The sequence below is a fragment of the Mastigoproctus giganteus genome, chromosome 4, assembly GCF_048544385.1.
Source record: "Mastigoproctus giganteus isolate SK-2022 chromosome 4, ASM4854438v1, whole genome shotgun sequence".
In the NCBI taxonomy this organism is placed as follows: domain Eukaryota; kingdom Metazoa; phylum Arthropoda; class Arachnida; order Uropygi; family Thelyphonidae; genus Mastigoproctus; species Mastigoproctus giganteus.
The window spans coordinates 74,961,280-74,975,611 of record NC_143578.1 but is presented as its reverse complement, the minus strand read 5'-3'; the positions used below and the strand labels follow the sequence as shown (position 1 = coordinate 74,975,611).

Genomic DNA, 14,332 nt, shown 5'->3' with positions numbered 1-14,332 from the left:
ACAGTACATCGTACATGTACTTACTACAATATTAATCAAAATAGGAAGTCTCTCATTATTAACGTAGTCTTACTTTAAATTACATAACTATTTTAAAATGCATCCAAACGTAGCTTAACAAAATTCGTGGGTTCGTGTATACTTCCAACTTTGTCCATGTCTGAACAATTAATTCCAGCAATCACCCAAAAACAGCAGTCTCATCGATATCTATACTCTTGATCTCTCAACCTGCTCAGCCCTTACCTCCACGTCGCACGTGTTGCTATCCACTATCCTTTGACATCACATTTGAGTCCAATGCCAACGTCCAACATTTGCACCAACATTTATTAAGATTTCATTGGATGAGGTGATGAAAACAGCTTCGGATTCGTTTCCGTAGATTCTTTGCTTTCACAATATCGAGATACATAAATTTTCAACTTGTTGAACATCTCAGTGGTATTTGCTGGCAACATACTGCTAGAACCGAGGTCGAGAAATCACCTGACAAATGTGAGTCTATTTTCCTTGTAAGCAGGTAGGACATCAATAATTGTCCATTTCCACGGAATATTCCAAGCTTAGGGAAATTCCTCTTCAGATGGTAACTGGAGACCTGAGATATTCAGCCATCTAAATATGAATGAATAATCCGTTTGCTTAACATCATTGGTGTCACCCTCCCCCCTCCTGAGACAACGAGTAATACCTCAAGGAGGGCTGTAAAAAAAAAATTTAACATAATTTTTGATATAATATAGCAACTTTTCCACAAACATTTGCAGTGAACATCAATCAATAAAAGTGCTATTTTCTAGGTACTGTATACATTAAATTAACAAAAAAAAAAAAATAAAATAAAAATAAAATAACCAATTACCTGCATGTTTCAAAGAACTTTGATATTTTTAATAAAATATCGGCCACCTTTTTCAGTTGACCTTGAACCAAATTTTGAGAGCAAGGCGGTATTTTGGTCCATTCTTCCTTCAACAGATCTGTTTAGCTTGACGGTGGGTGTGTTGGCCTGGCCCGAAGCCAGTCAGTACAGTTTATGCCAAAGGTGTTTAGTGAGGTTAAATGTCGGAGCACTCTGGGTAGGCCGTTGAAGCTCTTGCACGGCCATATCTGCACACCAAGTCGCTGCAGACTACAGTATTATAGCACATGCTGAGTTATATGCACCATGTCATATTGTATAGTTTGTAGTAACTTGGTTTATACTGGAACAGGAAAGGACCCTCCCCATACTGCTGGCACATTGTAGGAAGAGTGTAATTGGCCAGAATGTCAATGCATCCCCGTGGCATGCATTGTTCCAGTAACGACGACCAATACTCTGGTAAACAACCTTCTTCGGACGTCAGATCGAAAATCCGTGTGTTGTAACTCATCAGTCCATAACACAGCTTCCAAAAAGAAAAAAAAAAAGGGCTTTTTTGATGTCTTTTAGATATAAGATGCCATTCTTTTCCTCCTTCCCTCAAAAGAGAGGGACAAACTTAGTTCCAGTTTAAATTAACTGGATTTTTTGCATGGGCTGTGCTATTTCCATATAATATGCAAATCTGCAGAGATAAAAAGTAATGTTAAACAATGTCGAAAAACAAGCCAAGAACTGTCTTTTGATTTATAGTTGGGAGGTGCACCAGTGACTCAGTCAACGAGGGCCACAGAAATAATTTGCACGGTCATATTACCTACTTTTGAAATATTTAGCTCATCATCGCTCAGTGTCACAAGTTATTGTACATAAGCCTCCCCCGTCTACTACTTTCCCCGAAGATGCTCTTCGCTTTGGGATGGGTAGGGTTGCCTTGCCGATTTACTTAGCGATAACACACAACAGCGATTCATGTCACTTGGATTCTGACAGGACGAGCTATTTTTGGCTACTTAAGAGAAGGTTAACGTTTCCTTGACTACATAACAACCCCACAGTTTGAAATCGTGACTTCTTTGTATATTCATCTTCTCCCCCCTTCCGTTACTGTGAATAGCTGTTCCAGTTTTAAATTCGACTCTGTGACGTCTCTTGAAGTCGTCCCAGTTGACAGTTTCTTCCCTTCATTCAGCCAGCTATACACTGAACAGTACGCAACGATGAAACTGAACGGCCTTCAAGCATCACGAAAAGTGAGTGCTAAAAACCACAAAATCGCATGAATATTTATAACTGCATAATCATTCTGGGCTTGCCGCATCCAATCTGCTTGTCGGAGTTAGTTACCACAACGGCTGGAATATATAAACACAGCTGAGATATTCAAACGTCAATCCTACGCCGATCTGGAATTCTTAAATTGCGCTTTCTTAAGCCATGTTTATTTTGTTCTGTTTTTCTAGCATTCCGCTGATTCAGAGACAAAGCACCCCTGCTTCTGAAACTGTTTATCTACGAAGTGACGTTCAGATTCGACTTCCTTCAACTACCCCACCTCTCTGTCATACTTGATGTCGCCCTGTCAACCTCTAATCTGTCGCTAGGGGTGTTCACCTCAGCCGTCGGAGGTTTTCGTAGCGCCGGTTACAGCAGGGCGCCTCCGACAAGCAGGCCGAGGGATGCCAAAAATAGCAGATACGACTTTGGCTGTCAGAGCGTTCGTAGAAAAAGATGGAGAGAGAGAGAGAGTTGTAACAGACGTCATCTGGCGGCCGCCTGACTTCCACGCGCGAAATGACCCATACTGTTGTAGGTTGTTGGTGAATGCTCGAGCACAGACCTTTTCAGTCCGTCGGAGGACCGGCGAACGGAGGAGAAAGGTGTAGATCCTTGCGTTGAACTTCTTACCCTCCTCGTATCCGATTCGAAAAGGTTGTGTGGAAATGAGGCATGCGAAATTGCATGCGGAAAGGAAAGTAATTCAGGATCACGCAGAATAGTGGTGGGGGAAGATGTCCGGAAATGAAAGAAATTGACACTGTCCCGTGTCGAAAACGTTTTGAGTTGACAAGTACTCTAACGCTTTGTTGTCTTCAGTTAACATATTTAAAGTATTGTGTTAAAATAACACTTTTTCGACGATGGACTGATTCCAGTTCCCTTCATTTAAGTATCTGTGTGGTACGATGATCATTTAAATAGCATATTATAGAGATGGGCTTGGACGTCTTATATTTTAGGCAGTAATCTCACCTACCGTACTAAATGGATAAAATTACATTCTGACATTAGTTTTGTTTTAATAAAATTGTGTAATTTTTTTCCACACAACTCTCCAATGTCGCAAATCTCAAAATCGTACGAGCTAATGGCAGATATCATAATTAATTGCTATTTACACTTTATCCATAAGTAACTTAAACCGATTTGTGTGTACCCATTAAACCGATTTGTGTGTACCCAGTACATGAAAAAGATCGCATCTAGTATGAGCTGACTTACAAGAACAAAAGTAGTCAATGAGCTGAGGAATTCACAATCAACTACCCAACTAATGGATATATTCAGGGCTTTCTCGCGGGTAGCCAGTGGTTGCAATCACTGTTCTTTAATCATGCACAAAGATCTTGTGTTCGAATTCTGTCTCGATGTGAGGAATTTTTATAGGCTTCTTTCACACCGTGACTGGGTTACTCTATGTTGGGGCGAAAGCTGTACGACTTTTTCGCTCCAAAATATTTGGGGTTTTCATCCAGAAAAGGAAAACTGCTCATAGATACTCAATTTAAGATGCAAAACGCAGATTCCTCACGCCCTTGACGTCACCAACTTTTCTCAGGCAATATTTTCCCAATCGGTTGACTTGTCAATGAGTTACAATTCATGGCCCCACGTTCAAGCCGTGTAATAGCCCTTTTATTTGTTATTGCAAGGTCATCCAAGAAAAGTTTTACCACGACAATCGCAGAACAGACAGAAAGCAAACCCATTCGTAAGAGAATTTTTTCTCAGCCGGATTTGCACGAATTGATTAATGAATGGTTAAAAATTCATGCATTTATATAAATTTGTTTTCATATAATAGAGAATTTATGTTTGAAAGATAAACGGATTCTTGTAATTCACATGAACATTCACATATTAGTGCTGTCAGTAATCCAAATACCATTTCTTTTTTGTCTTTTGCTCTTTTAGATATTTGTGATTAGAGTCCACTTTGGAAGTGGTTATCATTCGTTCGTAAAGGCTTAAAGTTTTGACTCGCTCATCGCATTGGCTTAGAGTCAAAATCGTTTTCGTCAATTTTCTCACTGCTTCCCTTTCCAATAAACTACTAGTCCTCTTGAATCTGTATCTCCAGGATACCCTTCGCATACTGTTTCATTCTGTGGATCGAGAGAAACTGACACCTAGCAGTCATTCGGTAGGTATCCTAATCCTATAATTAATTTTTTATAGTCATTACTACACTGCTCGTCAATTAATATCCGGACAGTACCTGCATATCTACAACTAGTCTTTATTTACAAGAAAACTATAATAACGTGTTCCGAAACCTCTAGATTTTATGACAGTCTCTAGGGAATACTCTCCATCTTTTTTTTTTTTGTAATCTTTCTATAAGTATTTTCGCCATTCGACCTTCAAAGCAGTGACTATTTCAGCTCTTTTTTTGGGCAGTCTCTCCTCACGCGCACTGACAATCCAATTCATCCCAGAGGATGAATTTGAATTGTTACTGCTGGCCAGTACAACTTTTCTTCGCTTATATCTTCAAACCAGTCCATCACAAGGCGAGCAGTATGACATGTAGGATAGAAGTATAGGCCCTCTCAGACCTACTGTCACAACGTAGGTAACGCATTATTGTCGAGGACGTATAAATAGACTTCAGCATTCATGGTTTTGTCCAAAACAACCAATGGTCATAGGCTAAACCATGAAAAATAGTCCCGGACCATTACGCTGCCTCCGCTAAACTTCATTTTGTTGGAATGAAACAGTCCTGCAGGTAGCTTTCGCCGCACTCAAGCACAACCCTCAGACTGGTACACCATGTGACCCGTCCTCTGTTGATTGACGGTCCAAGGACTATGAACCTTACAACAAGCTGGACGGCTGCACGACCGTGGTAACCCATATCATGCAGCGTCCTGTATCTCAGCCATTTTCAATCCACTGCAGGATGAAGGCCTCTCCAGCAACTTTTCAGTTCCTTCTGTTTGAGCACTGCCCATCCATTCACTACCCAAAAACTCATGAATTTCATCTATCCATCTCCGCCTTTGTCTTCCAGGTTTTCTTCTAGCTCCTCTTGGGTACCATTCTGTTATTTTCTTAGTCCATCTGTCATCATGTCTTCGAGCTATGTGTCCTGCCCAAGACCATTTTAGTCCTTTAGTTTTGATAAGAATGCTGCCTAATCCATGTGTTTCTCTTCTTATCTAACAGTCTGATTCCCAATATAATTCGTTCCATTCTTCGCTGTGTAGTTCTCAGCTTCTCTTCCATTCTTTTGTTGAGTGCCCAAGTTTCACTTCCATAAGTCATGGTGGGGAGTATACATTGGTTCATTATTTTACGTTTCAGACAAACTGGGATATTGCTCTTCAGTATGTGACTATATTTCCTGAATGCTATCCATCCAAAATTTATTCTTCTCTTGACTTCCAGCCATTTATCATTATTACAGCTAATAACTTGTCCCAGATAAGTATATGACTCCACCTTTTCAATTACTGCTCCTTCAATCATTATTTCCCTTTCTGTGGCATACTTGTTCATCATTACTTTTGTTTTAGCCATATTCATCTTTAGTCCAAAATCCTTACTAACTGTGCATAACTGATTAAGATTTTCCTCTAATTCTTTGGGATCGTGGCATATGATCACAATGTCATCTGCAAATCGTAAATGGTTTAGGTACTCTCCGTTCACATTGACTCCTTTCTGCGACCAGTCTAATCTTCTGAAAGCTTCCTCAAGGGCAGCAGTAAACAGCTTCGGAGATATTGTGTCTCCTTGTCGAACTCCTTTCTCGATTTTAAATTTGCTACTGTCTTTGTCTAGTCTAATAAAGGAGGTAGCACTCTCATATATTTTCTTCAAAATCATAATATATGGAGTATCTATGCCTTGTCTTTCTAGTGCCTGAACATTGCCTTATGCTGTATGGAGTAAAATGCCTTTTCATAATCCACAAATGCCAGAAATAATGGTGGTTTATATTCATTTGCTTTCTCCATTAGCGGTGATATTACGTGAAGGTGATCCATAGTTGAGAATCCTGTCCTAAAGCCAGCTTGCTCTTTCGGTTGATTCTCATCAAGTATTCTTTCTAATCTGATAGTAATGACCCTTGTGAACAACTTGTAGATGTGGGATAACAAGCTAATTGGTCTATAATTTCCAATTTCTGATTTATCTCCTTTCCTAGCGTCCTGTGCACTGTACTAATACTGACATGAATCCATATGTCTCACCAGGGGTACCTATCTTCTCCGACAACTTTGACCTGCGGACGACTTTGACTCTTTGCACGGCTTTCTTGTCACGTTCTGTCAGCTTCGAAGGTTTTCCAGGTAATTTCTTGAGGGTTTTAAGAACCATTCCGCTTGCATTTGTGGATCACATCACATCACTAATCGTCGACCTAGGGATCTTCGGTGTCGTTTAAATATCGCATATAGACTGATTGCTTATGTGGAACCCTATTACCATTCCACGCTGGAAGTCTGTTAACCCGCGTCAATCGCGACATCTTTCATTTACAATCGTACTACTGGTTGCTCGAAGGTCTATGAGCATATTTATAGTTGTGGCTGACATGTGGTGGGTAGTGACCAACTATCAATGGAAGTATGTTTGGATTATAATCTTAGGACATTGTAGTTTTATATGAATCAGTAGTAGCTCTGGAAAAAGAATTTTAGGTTATGGAAATTCCTTGCCCTGGTATTGAGTATCCGTGGCTATAAAATTGGGTGTGTTAGTCTGGATTTCAGTTACTGCTTCCAGGAAATGTTCAACTGAATGAAGACCATTCCTTTGGGCCTATGTGACACTGTGTGTGATATGAGGTATGATTGGGGTTGTATTTTTTTTTTTTTTTTTTTTTGCATCCTTGATACAGCGACTCGAGATACTGCTGCTACTGTCTTTGGAAGCCTCGGTTTTCTATCTTCTTCCAGTATGCTCCGACACTTTCTTGGAACTGAAATATCACGAATCTCCGCCTTCTGAATGCAAAAGTTCAGTTTTGGGAATAATAATTATTGACAGGGAACTAGATGTGAAGTATGAGGCCACCATGTTTCTTGGTTAGAAATTACCACGCATTCAGACTGGTAGGGCCGTTATTGTGACCATTCCGAAGCACGCTATTTTCAGTGACACATTTTTCAGTACCAGTTTTTGACTCGAGGAATATTTATGGGCTTTTTCCACAACGTGGCAGAGTTTAGTCGGTCTCAGGTGAGGGTTGCACGGTTTTCTCTCCCGGAAACTCTGGTTCTTCGCCAAGCAAACCGACCGAGAATACATGCGTTTATGGACACAATATACTGATGCCTTGTAGCAAACAGAAAAGAGCTCCACGTGATTTCTGTTTGTTCTTGAAACTGAAATTGCATTGAAAAGACGGAATTTCGTGACTTTTTCGGAGATACATGAAAAATCGCAGAACGCATTGAAGGGAGATCAAAAACTGCTTGCTCCAAAGTGTGCTACTTCCTCAGAATCAGTGCCGTCATCTGTTTACTGCATGACTCTAGAACAGAGGTTCCCAAACTTTTATAATTTTACCCCTCTTAAATTTCACCCCCCGAGTTTCAGAACAACTGCAAATAAACAGATTTGTCATAATATTTAGTATCGTTATTGCATTACATTTGTTTTTGTGAATTTCTTGATCTACAATTAAAATGCATCTAGTTACAGTGTAGTGCGAACTTAGCCGCCTCTTTAAGGATATAGCAGCTCATTCGAGTTATATTAATTGTTGCGACATTGCATACAAAATGGTCGAAATAATTTGTAAACCGATACTCCTCGGTGTTCTTTGAACAACCATTCGGTGGATATTCCATATTACTTTTACCCATTTTGAAGCAGATATCACTATGAATAGCGTAAATTTTCAATAAACAATCCTTCTCCCTTCATGACGAGCCTCAATATTCTGCGTCGGCATAGTTAGCCAGTGGTTATGGGGATGAAAAACTAGAATAGCTCATGGGTAGAAATCCTATTACAGCGCCGATTGGACGGGCCTTTAGCAGTTCCTCCAGTTTCCGAATCTAGATATCAAACACAGAAAAATAGATGTAATCGATTTATATATGTTCATCCACGATGTGCGGAGACCGCTAGGTGAAGGAAGTTTGCAAAGAACGGAATTTTGTGCTCAACTTATTTGCCTAAGTTAGTATGTATAGATTATGAGTCTTTAAGTAAGCATATTTAGTACTTGGATAAATTATAGTTCTAGCTGTAATCTATCCAAGTGGCAGTAGAAGACAGAACTAAGCAGGCAAACCGTATTTTTAAAGTTTAAAACAGCTTGTTACTTATTTGGACATAGTTTAAAAGCAACATGGCTGCTTACGAAGGGAACACACCTCAAGGCCATGCCTTTTGCTGATCCTCCCCTTAATAGATGCTTTTCGAGGAGCGAGGCTCAAAAGCTTTAGAGAGGATTGGGCCACCTATTAACTCTGTTTTTCCCTTGTAGCAGTTAATGATCTTAAAAGATAAAGGGACAAGTCTTCCTTTAAAAGAATGGATAAACCGGAATTGAAAATAACTGAACAGACATGTAGTCTATATCAAAAAAGAAACAAGTGCACTATTAAATGCATAGAGTGTATGGGAGATGTTGTTCGTCTGTGGACAGTTCTTGCCTGAACCGCAGTAGAAATTACAAATATATATATATATATATATATATTCCTGTGCTCCTTGTGTTTAGTAGAGAGAGAGCGAATGAAAGAAAAGACTAAGGAAGCCATCTAATTTTAGAGAAGACAAGTCTGGCGAAGACGTTTCTAGTGAACAGGATTTAACGGACTATCCCCAAAGTAATTGTTCTGGGGTACATGGGGAACGTACTAGCGATTCAGTAATGAATACTTGGGTGCGATGCATGCCCGGATAACTGCGAACATCAGAGACTCAATGCTGGAACCCAAGACAATACAGTAATGATAATATGAACTTTACAGGAAGTAAAGAGAATGATGGAGAAAGGGTGAAATGCATGGAGATGGAAAAACAAACGCTGCAGCTCGGAATCTGACATAAACATACATTAAAATCGCCAAACAGAACTACAGAGTAGAATAACGCATTAGGGGAACAGAATCTTAAAATTATTAGTAGTCAAAAGTTATTGGAAGAAAAGAAAATTAAATACGATCACACAATTACAATTAATTGACCGAAGAAAGCAAAGGCTCAACTCATTGTTAAATGAAATTAATCGAAAAAATATTAGAGAAAACAAGACGAAAACAGAAAATTAAATTAAAGATTGATATGAAGGAAAAATAAGAAAGAATAAGAATTATTTCAATCGAAACCATGAGGACGAATCACTTGAACGAACGAGAGTGTCACAATCTAAAATCTCCTGAGGAAAGCACTATTCCAGAGCTAAGGGGGAAAAAAACGAACCTCCTTCCCCTCAAACATTTATCCTGTCCCTACCAACTGACGGCAACATAGAGGACCGAACATGATTGTACCAGACAATCTGCTTTTGCCAGATGGTGGCCTTCCCCACAAAGTAAATAAATCCACATGGTAAATAAATCTGCCTCAAAGGAAAAAAAAAAAAAAAAAAAAAGCAGTGATAAACGCAAGGAAACAAAGAAAGTAGGGAAACATCCAACAATACAAGGTCAGAGAACTTGCAGAACGATTTAATATAACTTTCGCACAAACTAGAGGGTGAAAAAAAAATAGTCTCAGGATTAATCCATAGACAATATTACATATTATTAAAGAAATAATAATTGTTATTATTGTAACGGTCCTTGGGCTTGACCCATATCCGTATGCATATTGTGCCTGTAGAAGTGTGAGTTCAGGGGCAGATTTTCATGTGGTGCTGGCTGAAGAACACAAAATAACTCACGGGAAAACCCTATTCCCTCCGCCTGAGAACGGCTAACTACAACGATTGAAGAGGACTTTTGAAATAAGAAAAAGTTTTGAGAGAAGACATTAATGAACTGCCCAAGAATAAGAACTGAATAGCACACTTCTGGCGAAAGCAAGCCGATAACTCTCGGTTTGTTATCCCCCCACCATGCAGAAAATGTTCATGTTCCTCTCTTCTGATGTGAATAAAGCAATTTGCTTGTCTCTTTTAAATAATATGCCAACGTTTGAAAATCCGAACATAGCTCTTCAATCCAACGTACCTCGTATCCATGTACTGAGGTCATTACTCCTAGATATGTTGCCTTTGCGGATAGTGCATTCGATATAATCACCGTCCTCCACCCACTGGGTGAAAATGGTCTGAATTCGAATCTCGTCACTGATGCGAGCAATTTTTGTGATTTTTTTTTTTTTTTTTTCAGGGTGAATTAGTTGGTCTCGGGTGAGGGTTTCCTGGATTTTTCTCGGCCTATAACAACGACAGCAAGTTCCTATTGAAAATTGTTCTTGCAAATGGCGGAGGTAGCAAAAATTTCATCAGATGGCAGTGCATCGTTTTGAAGTATGAAATTTTTTGCGTTCAAGTTTTTAGTACTTCTTAGTGTTGTTAAAGATGATGCAACAGATGATTTGTAGCATCAGTTCTGTTAGTTTCAGTGTGAAAACCTACTAGACGCTATTACGAAAGAAGAAAGAATTGATGTACAGTGGTCCTTGGTTAAGGAACTGACAAGTTCAAAAGGAAGTTTGAAATATAACAAACTGTCCGAAGTCATATTTGGCATTTTAACAATTTCTCATAGTAATACTGAGTGTAAGAGAATATTCAGCCAATTTATAAAAGCAAAAACTGAGTCTGATCTCTTTCTGGTGAAGCTTTGAAAATTCTCTTGACAGCTAATTACAGCAGTGCCATTGTTATGAACAAAACTTTTATTCAACATTTCTGAAAGGACACATCTACAAGAGTATCTTTTTTGAAGCAATCAAAATCGATGTCTAATAGAAAATGCTATTCAAACTGAAACTCACAGACAGAAAAATATTAGTTAAGCTAACGTTTAAAAGCATAATATATTATTAAACAGTCATTTGACTGTATTTTAATATAAAATGTGTATTTTTCTAGTCTAATTTAATTTCTAGTGCAATGTGGATTGTAAAAATCCTCCTGCTTTTTCCGAAAAATCTCTTGTTCTCCTGTTTTTTGGGAAGCACACCTGTGTTTCCCTATTTATTTATTTTTTGACCCAATAACCACCTGTTTTCTGGCTGCTTATAAATGCCTGATATCCACCTTTTTCAAAGTTCAAATTTGGTGGTTGTGCAACTGTTAAAAACCTAATGGGAAACCTTATTACTAATCCAGCAAACTCTAAATAACAAGCAACAATTGGATAATATTTTGTTTTTTGAAGTGCATCCACATATGGCAATCGTATGCAGCTTCACATCCTCTGAGAGCAGGGATATGGCAGCCGCATATCTTCATCCCTGCTCTCACAGTTCATTTATTTATTTGTTTTATCAGGTAAAGAAAAGTTACATGTACCTCTAGATAGCAGTCACATGCTAGGAGGGTAAAGTAAAGTAAAAAGTAAAGTGCAGCCATTATCAACCCACTGCAGGATGGAAGCCTCCTCAACAATTCATGCTGAGGGAAATGGTGAGGGATATCTATATTGGGTAAAATAAAATATAGAGAGATCAAGTCAATAATTTAGTACAGAAGTTAAGACAGATTATGTTCAACATAATACTCTAAATACATTCAGCGACTGTCCAAGAAGAGTACGTGGATGCCAGCAAGATGCTGCAGGCTGTCCGGAACAGGAGAAGAAGCTCATATCATCCTCTAATACAGAAGCCACGTAAAGTGATGGTGAAATGAAAGATCTAAAATTGCAAGGTTTTGTAGGTATCAGCAAAAACTTTTGATCTGTAGGCTTTGTCCACGCAAATCGTCTCAGGGTTGATATTTAGGTTGTTGAGGAGTCCAATCGTGTTTGCTGGGAACATAATGTTGAGCAAGCTGATTTGGTTGGGGGCAGGTGTCATCATGTTTGCCGGTTAGTTATTCTGCTTTCTTCGTGAGCAGGATGATGAGGCTATCGATGTTAGGAGCATCCAGTCTACCCGAAATGAGCTTAGAGAGGGTAATTATGTTACGAGTGGTGATGATTTCCTCCAAGGGGTTATTCCATGCAGCGGCGAATGAGATACCCCCTAGAGATAGTAAGGGAATGCTCCGAAGTCCTATTCAGGGATCGAAGAAGCCAATACTCAATCCCCAAGAACTGCCGCATGTATGTTGGAGAAGCAGAGGACCAGATTTCCGATGCGTAGAGTGCCACAGGTACCACACAAGTTCGTATAGACTTGGTTATCAGCTTGCTATTGCCGTAACCCACAACTTTCTGTCGAGGCAACCAAAGGGCTGCGAAGAATTTGTTTCTTGCTTCCTTGAAGTGCTCCAGAAAAGACAGGTTCGAATCCCAGACCAAACCTAGGGCGGATTTTTTGGTATTTAGCTGAAGACCAATGTATTGAAGAAGGGTGCTTATCTGAGAGATTTGTTTTGTTGCAGCTCTTTGGACAGAGAGCGTTTGCTACGGTTCATTCGAATGAATGAAGAGCTTCAGATCGTCGGCCTATGGTATCATGTTTTGGAAATTTGCCAGCAGAGGTTACAAAGCCGCTGAAAACAGCGCTGGTGACAAAACACCACCCTGTGTAACCCATCTGAAGATAGTAAAGGATCGTGAGAGTCCATTGTGCTCAACAAGGAGCTGTCTTTCCCGCAATTTTTTTTTTTTAGTTCAGAGAAGAGGTTATCGGAGATCCTGAAGTAGTTCTTCAGGATGTTAAGTAATGATGGAAATTCTATCATATGCAGATTTAACGTCAAGAAAAATTGTCGAGCTGCGTTAGATAATTCAAAGCTTCCTGTATGTGAAAAAGCGTTTGAAGGAGATTGGTGGTGATGGATCTCCCAGGGACAGCGTTCCGTGGGATTACTTCCTAATTATGGGAAATCTAAGTGCTACGTATGGGATTAATTAAAGGAGTTCGATAAGGAGGGGTCTTGTCTGCCATGGCGCTGTTTGTATAGCACTAAACAATAAGCAATTCCTCAATATGCAGATGATAAGAAATTTTTTGTTACCCCCGGACGATCAGAAATCGGTTGACTATTGTAATGAATAGGGTAATACTGGGATAAAAGAACTTCAAAATACCGGGATTGTTTAGTGCTACACCTAAATGAAAATAAGACCGTGCTAATGGTTTTCACTATTAAAAGAAATAAAAATAATATAACTGTGAATGATATCCAGGTCCAGAAAGTTCAGTCATACGTGTACCTTGGACTCAAATGGGTACGAAGGGCTGAACTTCCTTCCGCACTTCGAGTACATTTGAAGGAAAACATGCGGCGCTCTGGACTACAAAAAAAAAATATATATATTAAACAGTATTGTTAGATGCGATATACCTATCCTTTATACTCATCACAAATCTAGTCATCATCTCAGGAAAGCAATATTAAGGTTTTCCTAAAATGGCTAAATCTTTTACCATTTCAAGAGCTATTCTGTACTCCAACCTAGAGGTCACAACGCTGGAGATAAGTGATAATCACACACACACACACACACACAAAAAAAAAAAAAAACCTTGGCTCTTAACTGGAAGACTGGATTCACCCAAAGTCTGAGATTGGTTACTTTGACCCGGAGAGAATCAAAGATGAGTCGCAGGGTAATTAAACATTTAAAGATGTTTAATTACCTTAATATCAACCCCGAAAAACTTTTCTCAAACAAATCACGGAGAAAAGGTTTTAGAAAATTCAGATCCAGATGTAAACTCCTATATTGGAACAACTGGAATGAAGACATTCTCCCTCTTACACTAGGAGAGTGAAGAGAGAAGACAAATTACTATATATTATAATATCTTATAAAATAAATAGAATTTCAAAAATAAAATTACGAGTTTTAATCGTGTGTAACATTAATGTTTTAAGTATGCTTATAGTTATCACTTCTAATGTTCAACGTAGTTTCATAGTGAAATCGTACTTCCCAGTTTTAAAATATACAGGCTGGAGATTTCTGACCTCACTTTGTAAAATCATCCCTTTGTCAATGGCTAAAATAAGATGGTATTAATGGTGATAATCGTTTTAAGAAGTCCTGGGTCCGATTGCCGTTAGCTATTCTCACCCAGGGCTTTTTGTAATTTTCACTTACCGTGGATACTACAGTTTAGGTATTTGGGTTTAAGGGATTTTTT

At 39.0% G+C, this 14,332-nt stretch overlaps 1 protein-coding gene across 3 annotated transcripts in view; it reads left to right on the top strand.

Moving 5' to 3' along the window:
- Positions 1–14,332, top strand: part of LOC150086840 (uncharacterized) — a 293,238-nt gene that overhangs the window by 121,251 nt on the left and 157,655 nt on the right. For all 3 annotated transcript variants that reach the window (XM_090371610.1, XM_090371612.1, XM_090371614.1), the window contains exon 2: positions 4,064–4,292. The gene's annotated coding sequence lies outside the window, so the exon portion shown is untranslated. The remainder of the gene's footprint in view (positions 1–4,063; positions 4,293–14,332) is intronic.